This window comes from Theropithecus gelada, chromosome 3 (genome assembly GCF_003255815.1).
Source record: "Theropithecus gelada isolate Dixy chromosome 3, Tgel_1.0, whole genome shotgun sequence".
Lineage (NCBI taxonomy): Eukaryota > Metazoa > Chordata > Mammalia > Primates > Cercopithecidae > Theropithecus > Theropithecus gelada.
This window is the reverse complement of record NC_037670.1, coordinates 109,778,041-109,796,856: the sequence shown is the minus strand read 5'-3', so window position 1 is coordinate 109,796,856 and position 18,816 is coordinate 109,778,041.

The window sequence follows — 18,816 nt, the reverse complement described above, 5'->3', positions numbered from 1 at the left end:
GTCAGTGGTAATATCCCCTTTGTCATTTCTAATTGTGTTTATTTTCATCCTTTCTCTTTTCTTTTTTTTTTTCAAAAACCCAACTCTTGGATTTGTTGATCTTTTGAATGGGTTTTCATATCTCAGTCTCCTTCAGTTCAGCCGATTTTGGTTATTTCTTGTCTTCTGTTAGCTTTGGGGTTGATTTGTTCTTGATTCTGTAGTTCTTTTAGTTGTGATGTTAGGTTGTTAAATTGATATCTTTCTAACTTTTTGATGTGGGCATTTAGTGTTATAAATTTCCCTCTTAACATTGGCTTAGCTGTATCCCTGAGATTCTGGTATGTTGTATCTTTGTTCTCATTGGTTTCAAAAAACTTTGTGATTTCTGCCTCAATTTCATTATTTATCCAAAAGCCATTCAGGAGCAGGCTGTTTAATTTCCACTTAATTGCATGGTTTGGGGCAATTTTCTTAATCTTGATTTCCAGTTTTATTGTGCTATCATCTGAGAGAGTGGTTGTAATGATTTTGGGTCTTTTACATTTGCTGAGATTATTTTATGTCCAATTGTATGGTCGATTTTGGAGTATGTGTCATGTGTCATATTCTGTTGTTTTTGGGTGGAAAGTTCTGTAGATGTCTATCAGATCCATTTGGTTCAGTGCTGAGTTCAAGTCTTCAATAACTTTGTTAATTTTCTGCTTCAGTGATCTGTCTAATATTGTCAGTAAGGTGTTAAAGTCTCCCACTGTTATTGTGTGGGAGTCTAAGTCTCTTTGAAGGTCTCTAAAAACTTGCTTTATGGATTCATGATAAATGGTTTGGATACTCTTGAGGAAAAGGACGAGAATTCATTTACTTTTCTGTCTCAGGATCTTATACAAAATTTGACACTTAGGTATTTAATGCTTCTTGAAGGATTTTTTCTAAATTAAGAGTCTGTGATTCAAAAGGATTCTCAAAGTTCTCAAAGAACTTTTATTTTCTTTGGGAAATTAGAATGTGCCTAGCTTTCCTTGTGAGGAATAGGGATAAGAGAATAAAATATCTGAAGGAAGTTTCTTATCCATTTCGGATCCAGTACTTCATGTGTGATGAACGTAGGGCCCAGAGTGACTGCTCTGTGCTCACACTCACAAACCTACCATTCTTTATAATTCCCCATTAGATTTTTTTCTATGGTATCACATTGAGTATAGGAGATAGCCATTAAGGTCTCATCCAATCCTGGTAATCTGGGGAGGCTATGTTATCAATGCCAGCTGCTGCTGTGAAAACCTGCATGGAGGCCAGCACCCTGGCACCTGCTAGCACCCTACCACAGCTGATGAGTGTGCACCTTGTCAAGCTACAGTTGCAGTTGCTCTTGGCATATGCAAACAAGGATGGACCCCACTATCACCACCCTACAATGTACTTTGGCTGGCATCACCCTTCAGAGTGTTGTGACCAGCAGTCTGGGAGCACCTCGGTCCTTTTAGCATAGCAGGTTCCTGACCTTGAGGAGTCAGAGAACAAAGCAGGGCCCCAATAGCAGTTCCCTAGAGTTAGATCATGCAATCCAGGAGTCCTGAGCTGAGTCTTGGCCCCCTAAAATCCTCGAGAAATGAAGGAGAAATGAAGCCAGTCAACTAAAACCAACTGGTACTACAATCAAACAGATGTCTATACAGAGGTAATAATGCTAAGAGGGGATCTCATTTATTGATCATTTACTATGTACCAGGAATTGTGCTAAGTGCCTTATACATTTATAATTTAAGTCTCATAACAGTATAAGGTAGACATTTATTATTATTATCAGGGATCAGGTAACTTGTCAAAGATCAAAGAGGTGGTCTAGTTCTAATTTCAGAGGAAACAAAATAGGGAAAAAACAATTATATTTGTGGGAGGGTGGGGGCAGCCTTTTGAAACATTTAGTCTTTTCCTCTCCTAAGCCCTCCTGGAGGAACTACAATGGAAGTATACAATAAGGATAGGTATATAATAATGGTATTCTACTATTGTGTAAAAGTTCCATGGCAGGGAACAGAAAACACTTAAGCGGCCTTCAGTAGAAAAGAGTTTAATACAGGCAACCTAATATAGAAAATTCAAAAACAATTTAGTACAGGAAATTAGGTATTTAGAAAATTGCTAGAAGAACTATAGGAGCAGGCTCTGGGCTGGGCCTCCAGGAATGAGTATAAAAACCACACAGCTGAACTGGCCTGCCAAGGGAATGTGACTTCTGGAAATTTAGCCAACTCCTGACTCAAGGATCACCCTTGCCTTTGCTGTGATTTTGGAACAGAAGCCCACCACTGCCACTATGAGCTGCAGAGTCATGCAAATTCTGCCAAATTTGCACGTGAAAAATGAATGTCTTACACCCTGGGGCTCAGCTTACTCCTCAGTTAACTCACTTCTGAATGCAAGTGTCATTGGAGAATTTTTGATGGGCAAAACATAAATCACATCTAGAATCTTAGGATGCAACCCATCTGGAATTTTCTTTCATCCTCTGCCTTAGAAGGAGATTAAAACAGATGTTTAAAAAGTCAATCCAGCACAACCACTATAACCAAGAAGAATTCCTGGGCAAACTCCACAGCATTTCATTCCAAAGTTTTGAAAGTCTTGTGGTTTCTTCAACCCTTCCTGTAGGATGTTCCCACATTTCAAAAAGCATTTATTTTTAAACATGTGCCTCAACGTAATTTCAATTTTTTCTTCTTGCAGAAGGCAAAAAATAAGTAAAATCAGAGCAGAACTGAAGGAGATAGAGACACAAAATCCCTTCAAAAAATCAATGAATCCAGGAGATGGTTTTTGAAAAGATCAACAAAATTCATAGACCGCTAGCGAAACTAATAAGGAAGAAAAGAGAAGAATCAAATAGATGCAATTAAAAATGATGAAGGGGATATCACCACTGAGCCCAGAGAAATACAAACTACCATAAGAGAATACTATAAACACCTCTGCACAAATAGACTAGAAAATCTAGAAGAAATGGATAAATTCCTAGACACATACACCCTCCCAAGACTAGACCAGGAAGAAGTTGAATCCCTGAATAAACCAATAACAGGCTCTGAAATTGAGGCAATAATTAATAACCTACAAACCAAAAAACATCTAGGACCAGACGGATTCACAGCTGAATTCTGACAGAGGTACAAAGAGGAGCTGGTACTATTTCTTCTGAAACTATTCCAATCAATAGAAATAGAGGGAATCCTCCCTAACTCATTTTATGAAGTCAGCATCATCCTAGTACCAAAGCCTGGAAGAGACACAACAAAAAAAAGAGAATTTTAGACCAATATCCCTGATGAACATCGATGCAAAAATCCTCAATAAAATACTGGCAAACCAAATCCAGCAGCACATCAAAAAGCTTATCCACCATGACCAAGTGGGCTTCATCCCTGGGATGCAAGGCTGGTTCAACATACACAAATCAATAAACACAATCCATCATATAAACAGAAACAAAGACAAAAACCACATGATTCTCTCAATAGATGCAGAAAAGGCCCTCAACAAAATTCTACAGCCCTTCATGCTGAAAACTATCAATAAACTAGGTATTGATGGGATGTATCTCAAAAATACTAAGAGCTATTTATGACAAACCCACAGCCAATATCATACTGAATGGGCAAAAACTGGAAGCATTCCCTTTGAAAACTGCACAAGACAGGGATGCCCTCTCTCATCACTCCTATTCAACATAGTGTTGGAAGTGCTGGCCAGGTCAATCAGACAGGAGAAAGAAATAAAGGGCATTCAATTAGGAAAAGAGGAGGTCAAACTGTCCCTGTTTGCAGATGACATGATATCTCCTTAAGCAGATAAGTAACTTCAGCAAAGTCTCAGGATACAAAATCAATGTGCAGAAATCACAAGCATTCCTATATACCGATAACAGACAGAGAGCCAAATCATAAGTCAACTCCCACTCACAATTGCTTCAAAGAGAATAAAATACCTAGGAATCCAACTTACAAGAGATGTGAAGGACCTCTTCGAGGAGAACTACAAACCACTGCTCAACGAAATAAAAAGAGGACACAAACAAATGGAAGAACATTCCATGCTCATGGATAGGAAGAATCAATATCATGAAAATGGCCATATTGCCCAAGGTAATTTATAGATTCAATGCCGTCCCCATCAAGCTACCAATGACTTTCTTCACAGAATTGGAAAAAACTACTTTAAAGTTCATATGGAACCAAAAAAGAGCCTGCATTGCCAAGACAATCCTAAGCCAAAAGAACAAAGCTGGAGACATCACGCTACCTGACTTCAAACCATACTACAAGGCTACAGTAACCAAAACAGCATGGTACTGTTACCAAAACAGAGATATAGACCAATGGAACAGAACAAAGCCCTCAGAAATAATACCACCCATCTACAACCATCTGATCTTTGACAAACCTGACAAAAACAAGAAATGCAGAAAGGATTCCCTATTTAATAAACGGTGCTGGGAAAACTGGCTAGCCATATGTAGAGGGCTGAAACTGGATCCTTTCCTTACACCTTATATAAAAATTAATTCAAGATGGATCAAAGACTTAAGTGTTAGACTTAAAACTATAAAAATTCTAAAAGAAAACCTAGGCAATACCATTCAGGACATAGGCATGGGCAAGGACTTCATGACTAAAACACCAAAAGCAATAGTAACAAAAGCCAAAATTGACAAGTGGGATCTAATTAAACTAAAGAACTTCTGCACAGCAAAAGAAACTATCATCAGAGTGAACAAGCAACCTACAGAATGGGAGAAAATTTTTACAATCTACCCATCTGACAAAGGGCTAATATCCAGAATCTGCAAAGAACTTAAACAAATTTACAAGAAAAAATCAAACAAGCCCATCAAAAAGTGGGTAAAGGATATGAACAGACACTTCTCAAAAGAAGACATTTATACAACCAACAGACACATGAAAAAATGCTTGTCATCACTGGCCATCAGAGAAATGCAAATCAAAACCACAATGAGATACCATCTCACACCAGTTAGAATGGCAATCATTAAAAAGTCAGGAAACAACAGGTGCTGGAGAGGATGTGGAGAAATAGGAACACTTATACTGTTGGTGGGACTTTAAACTAGTTCAACCATTGTGGAAGACAGTGTGGCAAGTCCTCAAGGATCTAGAACTAGAAATACCATTTGACCCAGCCCTCCCATTACTGGGTATATACCCAAAGGATTATAAATCATGCTGCTATAAAGACACATTTACATGTATGTTTATTGTGGCACTATTCACAATAGCAAAGACTTGGAACCAACCCGAATGTCCACCAATGATAGACTGGATTAAGAAAATGTGGCACATATACACCATGGAATACTATGCAGCCATAAAAAAGGATGAGTTCATGTCCTTTGCAGGGACACAGCCTATTTCTTGTTTTCTAGCTTCATAGGGCAATTTAAGGTACTCATGGTTGGATCCAGAGTTACTATATGCTTCTGATCTTTCCTAAATGCCAGCTACAATCAATCAATCAACCACATAACTCGTGTGCCATTTTCACTGGCTTCTTTCTGCACTTATGAACCTCATCTGTCCTCATTGTAAATAGCATTAAGCTCTATCAATACAATTATGAAGATATGTATTAGTCAGTCTGTGTGTGTGTGTGTGTTTAATTTAGCCAATCGTATCTAGTAACAAGAAAGATTTGGAATCCCCATGACAGCAAGAACTCTGGTAAACATAATAGTTTTGTATCCCCTGGCTTACATGATCATTAGAAAGCTCCTTATGTCTGCATGATCCACACTTTTGTGTAACGAGAGTTAAATGCTTAGATTTAGATTCTACATGTCCATAACTGAATGTGACAGGGGACTTTTAACTCGAATATAGCACTGCATGGTCTCTTAGAGGAGTCTACCTCAGAAAAAAATTTATCTTAGAGGAATCTACCTGAGATAAAAATTTATCTCTTACATGGCCCCTAAACTTAGTGTTGTGTATTCTCAGTCTTCCAATTCAATAGGCTACATATATTATCCAGAATTCTTATGATTTGAAATCCACAAAAGAAAACATAATTTGGGGAACAGTGAAACTTGTAAAGTTGTTGCTAAATTTCATTTCTTTGTTGCATTTTCTGAAATGTATAAAATAGACTTTAATAATTACAAAGGCTCCTCTCCTCATTAACACTCATTTGACTTTTTGAGAAACAAAGTACCACATTGAGTTACCACCTTTCCCAGTCATAATTTTCCTATATATCGTTTCGGTTTTTCTAACAGCTAGTTTTCAGAGTCTATTCCTATAAACTCTTTTACTTGAAAAACTTAGCAAATGTGTTTTATCATCTTAAAATCTCTTCCAAGTTATGTCATCTTTATAAAGTTAAGTGTTCCTGACATTAATTTAATCATTTCAGCTATTTCCTATTTGTAATTCTCCTAGAATGTAGTTCTTTTTTAGGATGAATCAATGCCTTTTTCTTTCACATAATCTTGGTTTTTAGTGGCAAACAACATACATTGTATACTAAACAGTATTGCTTATTTTAAGGAACATTTACATAATATTCACCATATGGATATTGAAAACTTGATGGGTACTGTAAGCCTGTTATATTGCTTAAAATATACTCTGAGCATATCTAAAGGAAACATTGAGCCAATTTCTCATAGTTGTTTATTCTAAAGTGAAGGAAGAAAAAAAGCCTTTGTTTTGTAATAAACAAATGCCCATATCAGTCTTAGTATTTACATTATTTTGTATCTCCTTTTTCAGACAGCCTAATATATTTATTGTAACTTAATTAGATACATTTCCAAAGAGGTATTTTAATTTATAAATTCACTGAATGACCATTAAAATGTTCATAGTTATGGATGTGAACATAGTCCAATAACTTCCTATAGCACACTGTGCATTCCACAGTTCAGCAGGTTATTTCTGACAAGGGCTCTATATTTCCTTAATCTTCATGGCCTGCTTGAACCCTGAAGACATTTTGGGCACTGATTTAACACTAAGCATAATTTGCTGAGCATCTACTATGGGCCATACATTATTTGAGGCACTGGAGAATCAGTCAAGAAGGATGAAAATCCTTTTTTTCACGGAGCTATAATTCTAATGGAGGAATACAAATAATTCACAAGATAAATAAGTAAAACATATTGTATTTTAGAAAGTGACAAGTGTTAGGAATAAAACTAAGATGAGGAATATGAATTATCAGTGAAGGTGGCTATTATGGACTAAATGTTTGTGTTTCCCCCAAACGTATATGCTAAAACACTGATCCCAAATGTGATGGTATTTGAAGGTGGGGCCTTTGGGAGGTAATTAGGTTTACATGAGGTCATGAAAGTAGTGACCTCATGATGGAAATAGCACCTTTATAAGACGAGTAAGAGACATGCAGAAGCTCTCCCTTCATGTGCACATACAAAGAAAGGACCATGGGAACTCCCAGCAAGAAGGCAAGCCACGATGTGGACCTTCACCAGACACTGACGTCCAGGCACCTGAATGTTGGACTTCCAGTCTCTAGAATGGTGACAAGTGAATTCCTGTTGTTTAAGCCATTCAGTCTACAGTATTTTAATACAGTAACATGAGCTGACTAAGACAATGCCAAGTTAGAAGCTTTCAACAGGGTAAACAGAAAAGTAAGGATATGAAGGAAGTGAGGAAGGTAGCCATGCAGATACTGGAGAAAGAACATTCCAGGCAAGAACAACAAGTGCAAAGGCATTGAGGAATAAGAGGAAAGAATGGACAAAATAATGAGAAAGACAATGGGACGTAAGGACAGAGAAGTAAACATGAATGGTCTTGTAACTCATAGCAGGTATTTTGACCATTATTTTAAGTGAGATGGGAAGCCATTTGAGGGCACTAAGCAGAGAAAGAAGAGATATAACCTGGCTTCGATTCTAACTATATATCCTTCTTCTCTGTTGAGAATAGATTGCAGCGAGCCAAGGTCAGGAGCAGGGAAACAGTGTAGTGTCTACTACCATAATCTAGGTGTAAAACAGTGGCTTAAGTCAAGCTAATAGTATTTGGGATGGTAAAAAGTAGTGGCAGTATGAGTATGTTTTGAAGGTAGAAATGACAAGATTTGCTATCAGACTAGATCTGGGTTATGCAAAAGAAAGATAAATTAAGGATGACACCAAGGTTTTTGGCTTGATTAACTGAAAGAGTAATCATTAACTAAGAAGGGGAAGAATTCAAATGGAGCTTGTTTTGTGGATGAAATATTGGAAATTAAATTTAGGGCATGTGCTCTAAAAAGGAAAAAGTGATCAAATTCTTTTATCAATTAAGATAAAAATTAAGAAATGATATACTTTGGCGCTCTGTCCCCACCCAAATGTCACCTTGAATTGTAATAATCCTCACATGTCAAGGGCAGGACCAGGTGAAAATAATTAAATCATGGGGGCAGCTTCCCCACACTGTTCTCATGATAGTGAGTTCTAACTATATTGGATGGTTTTATAAGGGGCTTCCTCCCTGCACTTATTCTTTCTCCTGCTGCCCTGTGAAGAGGTGCCTTCTGCCATGATTGCAAGTTTCCTGAGGCTCCGCAGAATTGTGGAATTGCGAGTCAATTAGACCTCTTTTCTTTATAAATTACACAGCCTTGGGTATTTCTTCATAGGAGCATGAGAACAGAATAATACACTGTGATTTTCTAATTCTATTATTTCCTTTGTGTTTATTAGCTGAATTTTTAAAAGAACTTTCCCTCATCCCTGACTTAATGATGGTTCAACTTAAGGTTTTTCAACTTTGCCATAGTCCAAAGTGTTGTACATTCAGTAGAAACTGTAGTTTAAGTACCTATACACGTTCTGTTCTTTAACTTTCATTACAGGAGTCAATAAAGATATTTTCAATACTTCATTACAAAATAGTCTTTGTGTTAGATGACTTAGCCCAATTGTAGGCTAGCATGTTTCAAGCATGTTTAAGATAGGCTAGCTTAAACTATGATGCTTCTTTAGTACGTTAGGTGTACTAAATGCATTTTTGACTTATGACATTTTCAACTTACACGGGTTTATTGGGACATAATCCCATTCCAAGTAGAGAAGCATTTGACTGATTACACTGAAACAAATTTTGTAAAGGAAAGGCTGGCTTCATTATTTCCCTTTGTCACTTTTTGAGAATAATGAGTCAATTTCCAACAAGACTCTAATGGTGAACATTGAGGGTGTGTGTGGTGTCTATATCATTCTGAACTTGTGGATTTCCATATTCTTGATGTGTTTCAATGTATTGTAGTCATTATTTTATGCAGAAATTACCTATCTTGGCCTAGTGGAAGCCTCTTCAAATTGAGTCTGTCTTTTTTATATAAACCCAATCATTTTTAAGAAGTTTCTCACCTTGCTGCACATCTAAAGATCCTAGGCAAGTTCTGCACATTTCTTACCTCTAACCTAGATTCGCCCATTATTTTCAAGGAGCTTTGTGTGTGTGTGTCTGTGTGAAATATCATTTAAAGATCAGAATCTGGCCACTGAAGATACTTAATCCTCCTGAATTGTCATTACTGTTAGGGCTTTTCAGGGGACACAGCTAAGAAGCTATGCATTTTTGGAAAGAATAAAAAAAATGTTGACATTTTCAATTCGAGCTAAGATTATAGGGCTTTACAACTTCTTTGATTTTAGACCTGTATTTCTTTTTCACTGAAAATAATGGTTCCTAATGATAGTAACACAATTACTTATTTGTTTGGTTCTATAATATGCTTCAATTAAAACACATTCAAAATAACAAAACTATTGTTATAACTGACAATGTAGTTTATTTTATTTTACAATTCATTTTGTCCTTAGGCTCTATCCTACTAAGGACTTGCTGTCAAAATACTATGTATTGAAGTTACTTGAAATAACTGTATGGTTATGCAAATACTTTGGCATAGAGTTACATTTATTTGTTAAATTTTTTCTGATTTTTAAAATTATAATTTTTTAAATACAAAACATTTACATAGTTAGAAAGCTAAACTATAAAGCCAGGTACATTGGGGAAAAAAAAGTCTAGATTCCATTCTGTCTTCTCAATGCTGTTTTTTCGTACATGTATCTATAGCTAATCATTTGTGTTAGGTTTTGGTTTGATCTATTAATTGCTTTACTTTGAAAATATCAATAATGTGTGTGTGTGTGTGTGTGTGTATCCTCCATACAGAAGACAGCATACTCCATACACTATTTTGAATCATTCACTTTTCACTTAATGGTATATCCTAAATGTCATTTTATATAAATAACACTGTAATTTTCTCATTTATTTTTATGGCTGCATATTATATTTTTATATGAATGTCCCATATTTCATTTAACTGATCCCTTGTTGTTCAAAAAATAATGCTATGATAAATAGCCTTATCGATATGTCCTTTTGTATTTTTCTAGTGTATCTTTTAGATATATTTCTAAAAGTAGGAATCCTGAGATAAGGATAAAATGGATTTATAATTTTCATAGATATGCCAAATTCCTTTTCATAGGGGTCATATAATTATGCATCAACAGCAGCAATGTATGATTGTATCCATTTATTTTTAATAGTAAACATTTAAAAGGCAAAAAAGCAAAAGTTCACTAAATATTTTGTGTCTTCAATTTCAGATTAATTTTTAAAATCCATAATTTTCTGTATGTTGTGTTTTTATTTTTGCTTGTTTCAAGGTATTTTAAGATTTCCTTTTTGATTTCTTCTTTAACTTTAGTTTTTCAGGTATATGTTATTTAATTTTCATGTATTGGTGGATTTTCCAATTTTCCTTCTATTGTTGTTTTCTAGTTTCATAGCACTGGGGTAGAAAGGATACTTGATATAATTCAATCTTTTTGAATTTGTTGAGACTTGTTTTGTAACTTAACACATCATGTATACTGGAGAATGTTCCACATGCACGTGGGAAGATTGTATATTCTGCTGCTGTTGGATGGAATGTTATGTATATGTCTGTTAGGTCCATTTAGTCTATGATGTTATTCCAATATGCCTTTCCTCGTTGTTTTTCCTGTCTGTATGATCTATCCACTATTGAGAATAGGGTTACTTGAAATTTTAAATCCATTAAGATTTATTTGATGACTCAGAATATAGTATAAGTTGGTAATTATTTTTTGTATCTTTGAAAATGTGTATTCTGTTATTATTGAATGATGAGTTCTATAAATGTCAATTAGGACAAATTGGTGGATGGCGTTGTTTAAATTTTCTATATCCTTACTGATTTTCTGTCTACTTGTTCTATTGCTTGTTGATTGAAAAAAAAGTTAAATTATCCAACTATGATTGTAGATTTTTCTATTTCTCTTTGGAGATCTATCAGTTTCTGTTTCATAGATTTTTGAAGCTGTTACTAGGTGCGTGAATGTTTAGAATTACTATGTCCTCTTTTGAATGTATTGAGCATTCAAAGTATTGGAAGAGAATATAGAATTTTCTGTTTCATATAAAAATATACTGTCAACCGTTTTATATACAAAACAGTTTACTCTGATTCCACTTACATAAGTTTATGCCTCTGCTGTTTAGTAGCTATATAACTTTGTGTGAGGTTTTAAACATCTTTTAGCCTCGGTTTTCTTATTTTTAAAACAGGAATAGTATGTTCTTCAAGCTGCTATGAAGATTACGTGAAATTATGCGGTAAAATTATTAGACTCATAATACATACTCCATAGCAGCAACTGAATTGTACTCACATGTACTGAATTTGCTATTGTTGGCATCATTATATGCTTGGAAAATAGCAATGAATTAGAAGTTAGAAGAACTGTGTCCTGATTTTGCCTGAACTAGCAATTGAATATAAAATTTTGGAAGACTTACTGCATTCAAGACAAAGACGAAGAAGAAGAAGAGGAGGAAACTAAATGACATAATGAACCAATGTAATATATTGAACTTAGATCTTGATTCAAACAGATCAACTCTATACAGAAATTTTTGAGAAAATTGAGAAAATGTAAACAGTCTGGTTATTAAATAATATTAATAGCTTATTCTAGTTATGTTATATTTAAGTATCTGTTAAGGATACATAAATACCAAAGTATTTGTGAAGTGTCTGTATTTTTTTGGATTTGTTTCAACATACCCCACACCCAAATAAAAGTGCAAAGTCCCCCCAAATAAAAGCACAGGGTGAGACAGATTAAACAAAATTAACAAAATGTTAGTTTGTTGAAACTGGGTGCTTCTGCTAATGGTTCATGAATTCTCTCTCTACTCTTGTATGTTTAAAATTTTTGTAATAAAATTTATTTTTGAAAGAAGAAATACAGCAACAGTAAACATTATTGTCCATAAATCATTGTGTTTGTGTATATTTACTCACTTAGGATAATTGCTTAGACATGTAATTGCATATTTCAAGTTTTGACATCTGTTTCTAATTTGCGTTCTGGAAAAACGTGTCAGTTTATATGCCCTCCAACAATACATTAGAAAGCCAATTTCCATTCTCTTGCCAGTCTGAGTTTGATGAGTTTTTAAATTTGCCAGTCAGAAAGGCAGCAATATCTTATTGCATGTTTGCTTGAATTTGTTAGATTACGAATAAGGCTGAAACGTAGATAGATGTATTTACTTAATGTACATACCCATATACTGTACATACCACAATAAATGGTTAGCAAATTATATATATAGTATGTATATAATTTGACATATATCAATATATATTTTATATATATAATTTGATACATCGAATATACATATCAAATTATATATAATATATATTATATTATGTATCAAATATATATCAAATTATAGATATACCATATCTATAATTTGCTGATCATTTATTTTTCTTTAGTTAATTGACTGTTGATATCCTTTTGTCTATTTTTTCAGTAATAATCTATTTTTCTTTACAATTTTAATTCTTTATATACTACAAACACAAACTCTATCATTAATTGCAGGTATTTACTTTTTATTAGCCTTGTGTATGGTGTTTTTTGCAGTGTAAAGTTTCCAATTTTTGTGTAGTCAACATTTAAAATGTTTACTTATTTACCATTCTGGTTTTTATTTCAGGCTAAGAAAGGTCTTTACCATGTAAAGATTATAAAAGTATCCCTCTATATATTTTTCTGATTCTGTAATAATTTTGACAATTATATACCTAGAAAATTACTAATCATTTCCATGTTTTGGTGTTTATTACCATAGAATGATAGAATTTATTTTTACTTTTATTTTGTTTTATAGATTGTCTTCCTGGTTGATACTAATGTTACATATGGTTCTTTTTTTATAAAATTAATTGTTTTAATTTGCTAGGGTATTATAACAAAATACTACAGACTGTAGTATTTTGCCTGTAGTTTAAGCCTACTACAGGCTTAAACAGAAATATATTTTCTCACAATTCTGGGGGTTAGAAATCTGAAATCAAGGTGTTGGCAGGGTTGGGTTTTTCTGAGACCTCTCCCTTTGCCTTATAGATGCCCATCTTCTCCTTGTGTATTCACATGGCCTTTCTTCTGGACATGTCTATGTCCTAAGTTCCTCTTAAAAAGACGCTAGTCATAGTGGCCCACCCTAATGACTTAATTTAATCAAATTACCTGTTTAAAGACCCTATCTCCAAAAACAGTCACATTTTGAGGTAGTGGGAGTTACGATTTCAGCCTATGAGTTTTAGGGAAATGCAATTAAGCCCATAACATTAAGTTAGCTTGATAGTTACGTTTGTATTATACTGGAGTTTTCCCCTAAGTAGTAAGCTCTTGGTTTTTCGTAACCATTTTAGGTTTGATTTGGTTTTTTGTTTTTTGAGATTTTTTTCTATTAATCTTTAGTGTATCTAGAACTCTTCATTACAATAAAGTAATGCTTTTAGACACATGTCATTTTTCTGAAGCCTCAAATTCAATGTTTTTAGTATATTTGCACCTATATTTTCTTTCTGGTATATTGAATTTGCATAGTATATATTTTCCAATCTTTTTTACTTTTAGATTTTTAAGATCACTATTTCAGGTGAGTTTCTTGCAGACTACATAGTTTGTTTTTTAAAATCCAAACTCCCAGTGTCCTTCTTTTTATTAAAGAGTAATCCCATTTATATTTGTTGTTGCGACAAATATGTTTGGTTATACTTTTGTCATCTCATAAATTTTTAGTTTTTTATTAGATTATTTTATTTATTTATTTATTTATTTTGAGACGGAGTCTGGCTCTGTCGCCCAGGCTGGAGTGCAGTGGCGCGATTTCGGCTCACTGCAAGCTCCGCCCCCCGGGTTCACACCATTCTCCTGCCTCAGCCTCCCGAATAACTGGGACAACAGGTGCCCGCCGCCATGCCCGACTAATTTTTTGTATTTTTAGTAGCGTCAGGGTTTCACCGTGTTAGCCAGGATGGTCTCGATCTTCAGACCTCATGATCCACCCTCCTCGGCCTCCCAAAGTGCTGGGATTACAGGTGTGAGCCACCGCGCCCGGCTTTATTTGTGTTCTTATCTTTTATCACATAATAGCTATGTTGTCATTGTTGTTTTTCATCCCTACCTAAGCAATTTTGGAAGGTATCTAAGTAGTTTTTAGCTCTATTTGTAGTTACTTTTTATTGAGGTAAAAACAATCTCTAAACTTTCTGTACTGGAAATATCACTCTTCACAGTAACCTTTTCATTGTTGTTTAACTCTCCCTGTTTTTGTCTTCCACTGACCATAATCAAAGGCCTGAATTATATGCTTATTCTATTATTATTATAGTTTTTTGAACCATGCACTGGAATTTTTCTTTTATATATGACAGCAAATGACCATTCAAGGACATTTGGATATCTTTTGCCATTGTATTTTTTTTTCCGTCTCTTAAAATAAAGACTTTTTTGCTCACAAGAAAGATTCAAGTTTCATATTATCCCAAGGTGGTTATGATTGTCTTGAAATGAGTAATAACCATCATGGGTCTGTCCCTACCTAGATATAAGGGTTATATTAAAAAGGGATATATTCTGTGAGGTTGCCACACTGACAAATATTTTTATCAGGCATCTGCAATATGATGAATATGGCTCCTAATATCATTTATCTTAAGAAATTTCCTTCAGCAGATCCAGTTACTGTTTACTTACTGAGCAGAAGTGATGCTCTGGCTCAGTACTCATACAGTTTTTGATTTCTGTACACACCTCTCACTTTCTAATCAGACGACTAATTTCATGGCACAATTCTCAGTCAGAATCTAACTTTCAAATAAGAATATGTGTTGTTGGACAGGAGGGTTATAATCCCTTAAGCAGCATCAGCAATTGTCCTCAAAGCTCCCAAAGGCAGAAGGAGAATGGAATATGGCAGAATTTGAGATTTAAATGTCAGCTTTTTAATCAAAACTAAGTTGACTAAGTAAGCAGTCTTTGAGAAAATCTTCATTTGACAAAGTAGACATATTCTATCTTCTCTCTCATTTACTCTACGACTTAGAGAAGACATTTCTAATACAAGTCATTCTTTAGGCTATGCATCCAGATAAATAGATATCAGAAAGGGTCCTGAGATAAATAGACATCAGAGCTGGCTCCCTTTTTGCTTTACCAAGCTTTTATTTCCCACAGGCACATCAACAATGTGAACTAAATGGTATCATTCCACAATTCACCTCTCAGTGCTGAAGTCAGGTGGCAACAGGGCTGAGCTTAGCAACCTTGAATGATAGGCTGGAAAGATACACAAAGAGGACTTGGGAGCTGATAAATAGACTTAACTCTTCTATTTTTTAGATGGATTAAGTCAAAACAAATCGGACTAATCTGAGACTTCACTTGAGAGCTGTATTAGTTTAGTTCTAAGTTAAAGTTGCTGCTGAATAATGCCTAAATATCTTGCAGTCAATCCTTTAGGGTATGTCTCATTCAAATGTGCTGCCTCCATGATTTTTGTACACTGTGATTAAATTGTGAATTTGTTCTCTTTGACCTCTAGAAACTTTGGGAATTGTCTAAAAAGATTTTTGTTCAAATCAAGATTACATTAATAATAATTTATTATTAAATAATTAATCATCAAGAGACATTACTCTATGTAGATTAATTCCATGGAAAGAAAAGTAATGAGGTGTAAATACACAGAGGAAAAACAAGATTACAGAAAGAAATATTAAATGTAGTAAATGCAAAAGCAAAAATGTGAGTATAGAAAATGCTCTGGAAAGGAAAGCTTGCACTGCGAGGGAAGACAAAAGGCAAAGGACTGAAGCACTTCTCCAAACAAGGAATTACTGTAAACACTTTTAGAACGTAAATGGAAACATACTCCAATTCTTGACTGATATTTGAAAGCTCCTAATTCAGGAAGGCAATTTTTTTTCTGAGAAATTTCTCCAGGGATTGAAATTGCTCAGTAAGAACATCTGTACATCCATTCTTGAAGCTTTGATTTCAAAAGTTAATATGTAGTCACCATATTGTGTAACTGTGAGGCAAGGAAAGAATTAGCCTTTAATGCTAACTGTTTTCCTCTGATACTAGTACAACATTAATCTGGCATCTGGAATTCCCTTAAAACAGTCATTGGAAATCCCCCATATATTTCTTGCAATTAAAAATATTTCATATCGGCCGGGCGCAGCAGCTCACATCTGTAATCCCAGCACTTTGGGAGGCCGAGGCTGGCTGATCATGAGGTCAGGAGATCGAGACCACCCTGGCTAACACGATGAAACCCCATCTCTATTAAAAATACAAGAAATTAGCCGGGCGTGGTGGCGGGCACCTGTGGTTGCAGTGGGCTGAGATTGCGCCACTGCACTCCAGCCTGGGCAACAGAGCGAGACTCCATCTCAAAAAAAAAAAAAAAAAAATTCATATCATTTTACTAATGTTATGGAGTTATCAAAGTGATATCATTATCAATATTGCTCATTCCAAAGTAGAGTTACCAAACCGAAATTTCTAGAATCCTGCTAATATATCTGTGTGAAAACAGCTTTCCAAAGTGGGATTCCACTGAGTAAGACATATATATAAAGAAGGAATTACGATGAATGAGATGGGAGAAAGGAATACTTCAAATTTGATCAGTATGATGTAAAACACTTTGTGCCAAAGAAGAATTTGATACTAGAAAATTCAGAATACTGGGGATTGAGAGTACCTCTGCTGTTTGTTTCTATGGAAATGGGAAATTTATTGGACCTCTCCAAATATCAGCTTCTCTTTTTGTAAAATGGGTTAGCATGACTTACCTCACAGGGTTATTATGAAGATTAGGTAAAATAATGTAGTTTAAAATGTTTTACAAGCTGTGGAGCAGCTGTTGTTATTGTTGCCCCTGTGTTGTTATTTATATATGCTTTATCAATAGTCCTCATCCAGGGCTATACATAAACATCCATTGTGAAGTATCTTCATAAATGAACATGCCTGGATTCAGTTTAAGTGTTAAAGGTGGGCTCAGTTATACCTATTTTGAAATGCTATCCTGGCAATTATGATCCTTGCTGTGAACCGTGGAGCTTATATTCTATTCAGACTTTCTGGTCCCTAACGTTTACTGCTACTGAGAACCAGAAGACCACAGGAAGGCATTCCTTCTCCTTCACTCCCAGAACTCAATCAATGGTATTTTATATCTCCTAAATTTCCAGTGAATTGCAGAAATATGGAATTTACTGTATGTAATGAGAATTTTAAATTGGGGGAATTTACAATTCAATAGCTTAAAGAATGTCAGGATTTTGCTCTCCTTCAAACCTCTAGCTTAACACCCATTTCAATTCTGTTACCTACCTAGGTTCTCAGAAAACCCAATCTCAGTTTCTTTCTTTGGCAATGGCCTGTCCTAGAATATTTGTCATCTTTTTCTCCATGTTTCTGTTGGACGCATGATAGCATCAGGTTATGGTGTTCTATTTGCTAGTTACTCCATGTGTCCACATTTCTCAAAAAGACAGAGTTGAAAGTTGCCCCTAAGCACCTCTAAACACACACACACACACACACACACACATACACACACACATACCTGCCAACAAATTCATTTACTTCCATGTATCTCTAGAGTCCACATACAATATACTAGGCACGAAGCTCCACTCAGGGAATACACATAATCCAAATTTTGCTGTTGAGGACTCTGTTGAATAGAACCACCAGACAGAAAATATAAATGCCAGCAGTTGTAATTTTAGGTAGACATGCAATAAAAGGAAGATGAAAAGTATTTTTATATTAAGGCAGGGATTCAATAGTGTACCAACCATAAACAAAACCTCACACCAAAAGCTTTGGCAATTAGGATCAGTAGTATCAACTGAGCACTCTAACCCCTTTCAGGACTTATCTCTGTTTATTTTAACACCATTTATTATTCTTTCCAGAAAGTAAACTTCCCAATTGGTATGATACTTCCCTACCAACCCCATTTGTGCCCTTTATTCATATAGTAATCTTTTGCCTGGCTAACTCCTATCAATCGAAGCTCACGTCAAGAGTCCCTTCTCCTCGATGTCTTCCATAATCCACCACTATTCCCTAAACTTAGGCAAAGCAACCTCTCCTTTGCTCCTCCTTGCTAAACACAAAGTATGCTAGTGAGAACTGCCTCCTAGATGAAGTTTTCAAGGTGCCTACTTAATAATTCATAAACACGGAAAAAATCTTAATTACTTTAACTTATATTTCCAGAACTCTTTCTGCTTTCCTTCTGAAGAATTATCAAAGTTTCATATTTCTCATTGTTTGTCCCAGTTTTTAAGCACTTCAGTCTTAAAATTTATCTTTCAAACTGGCTCAGAGTTTACAAACTAATATGAGATATCATGTACTTTCACATGAAG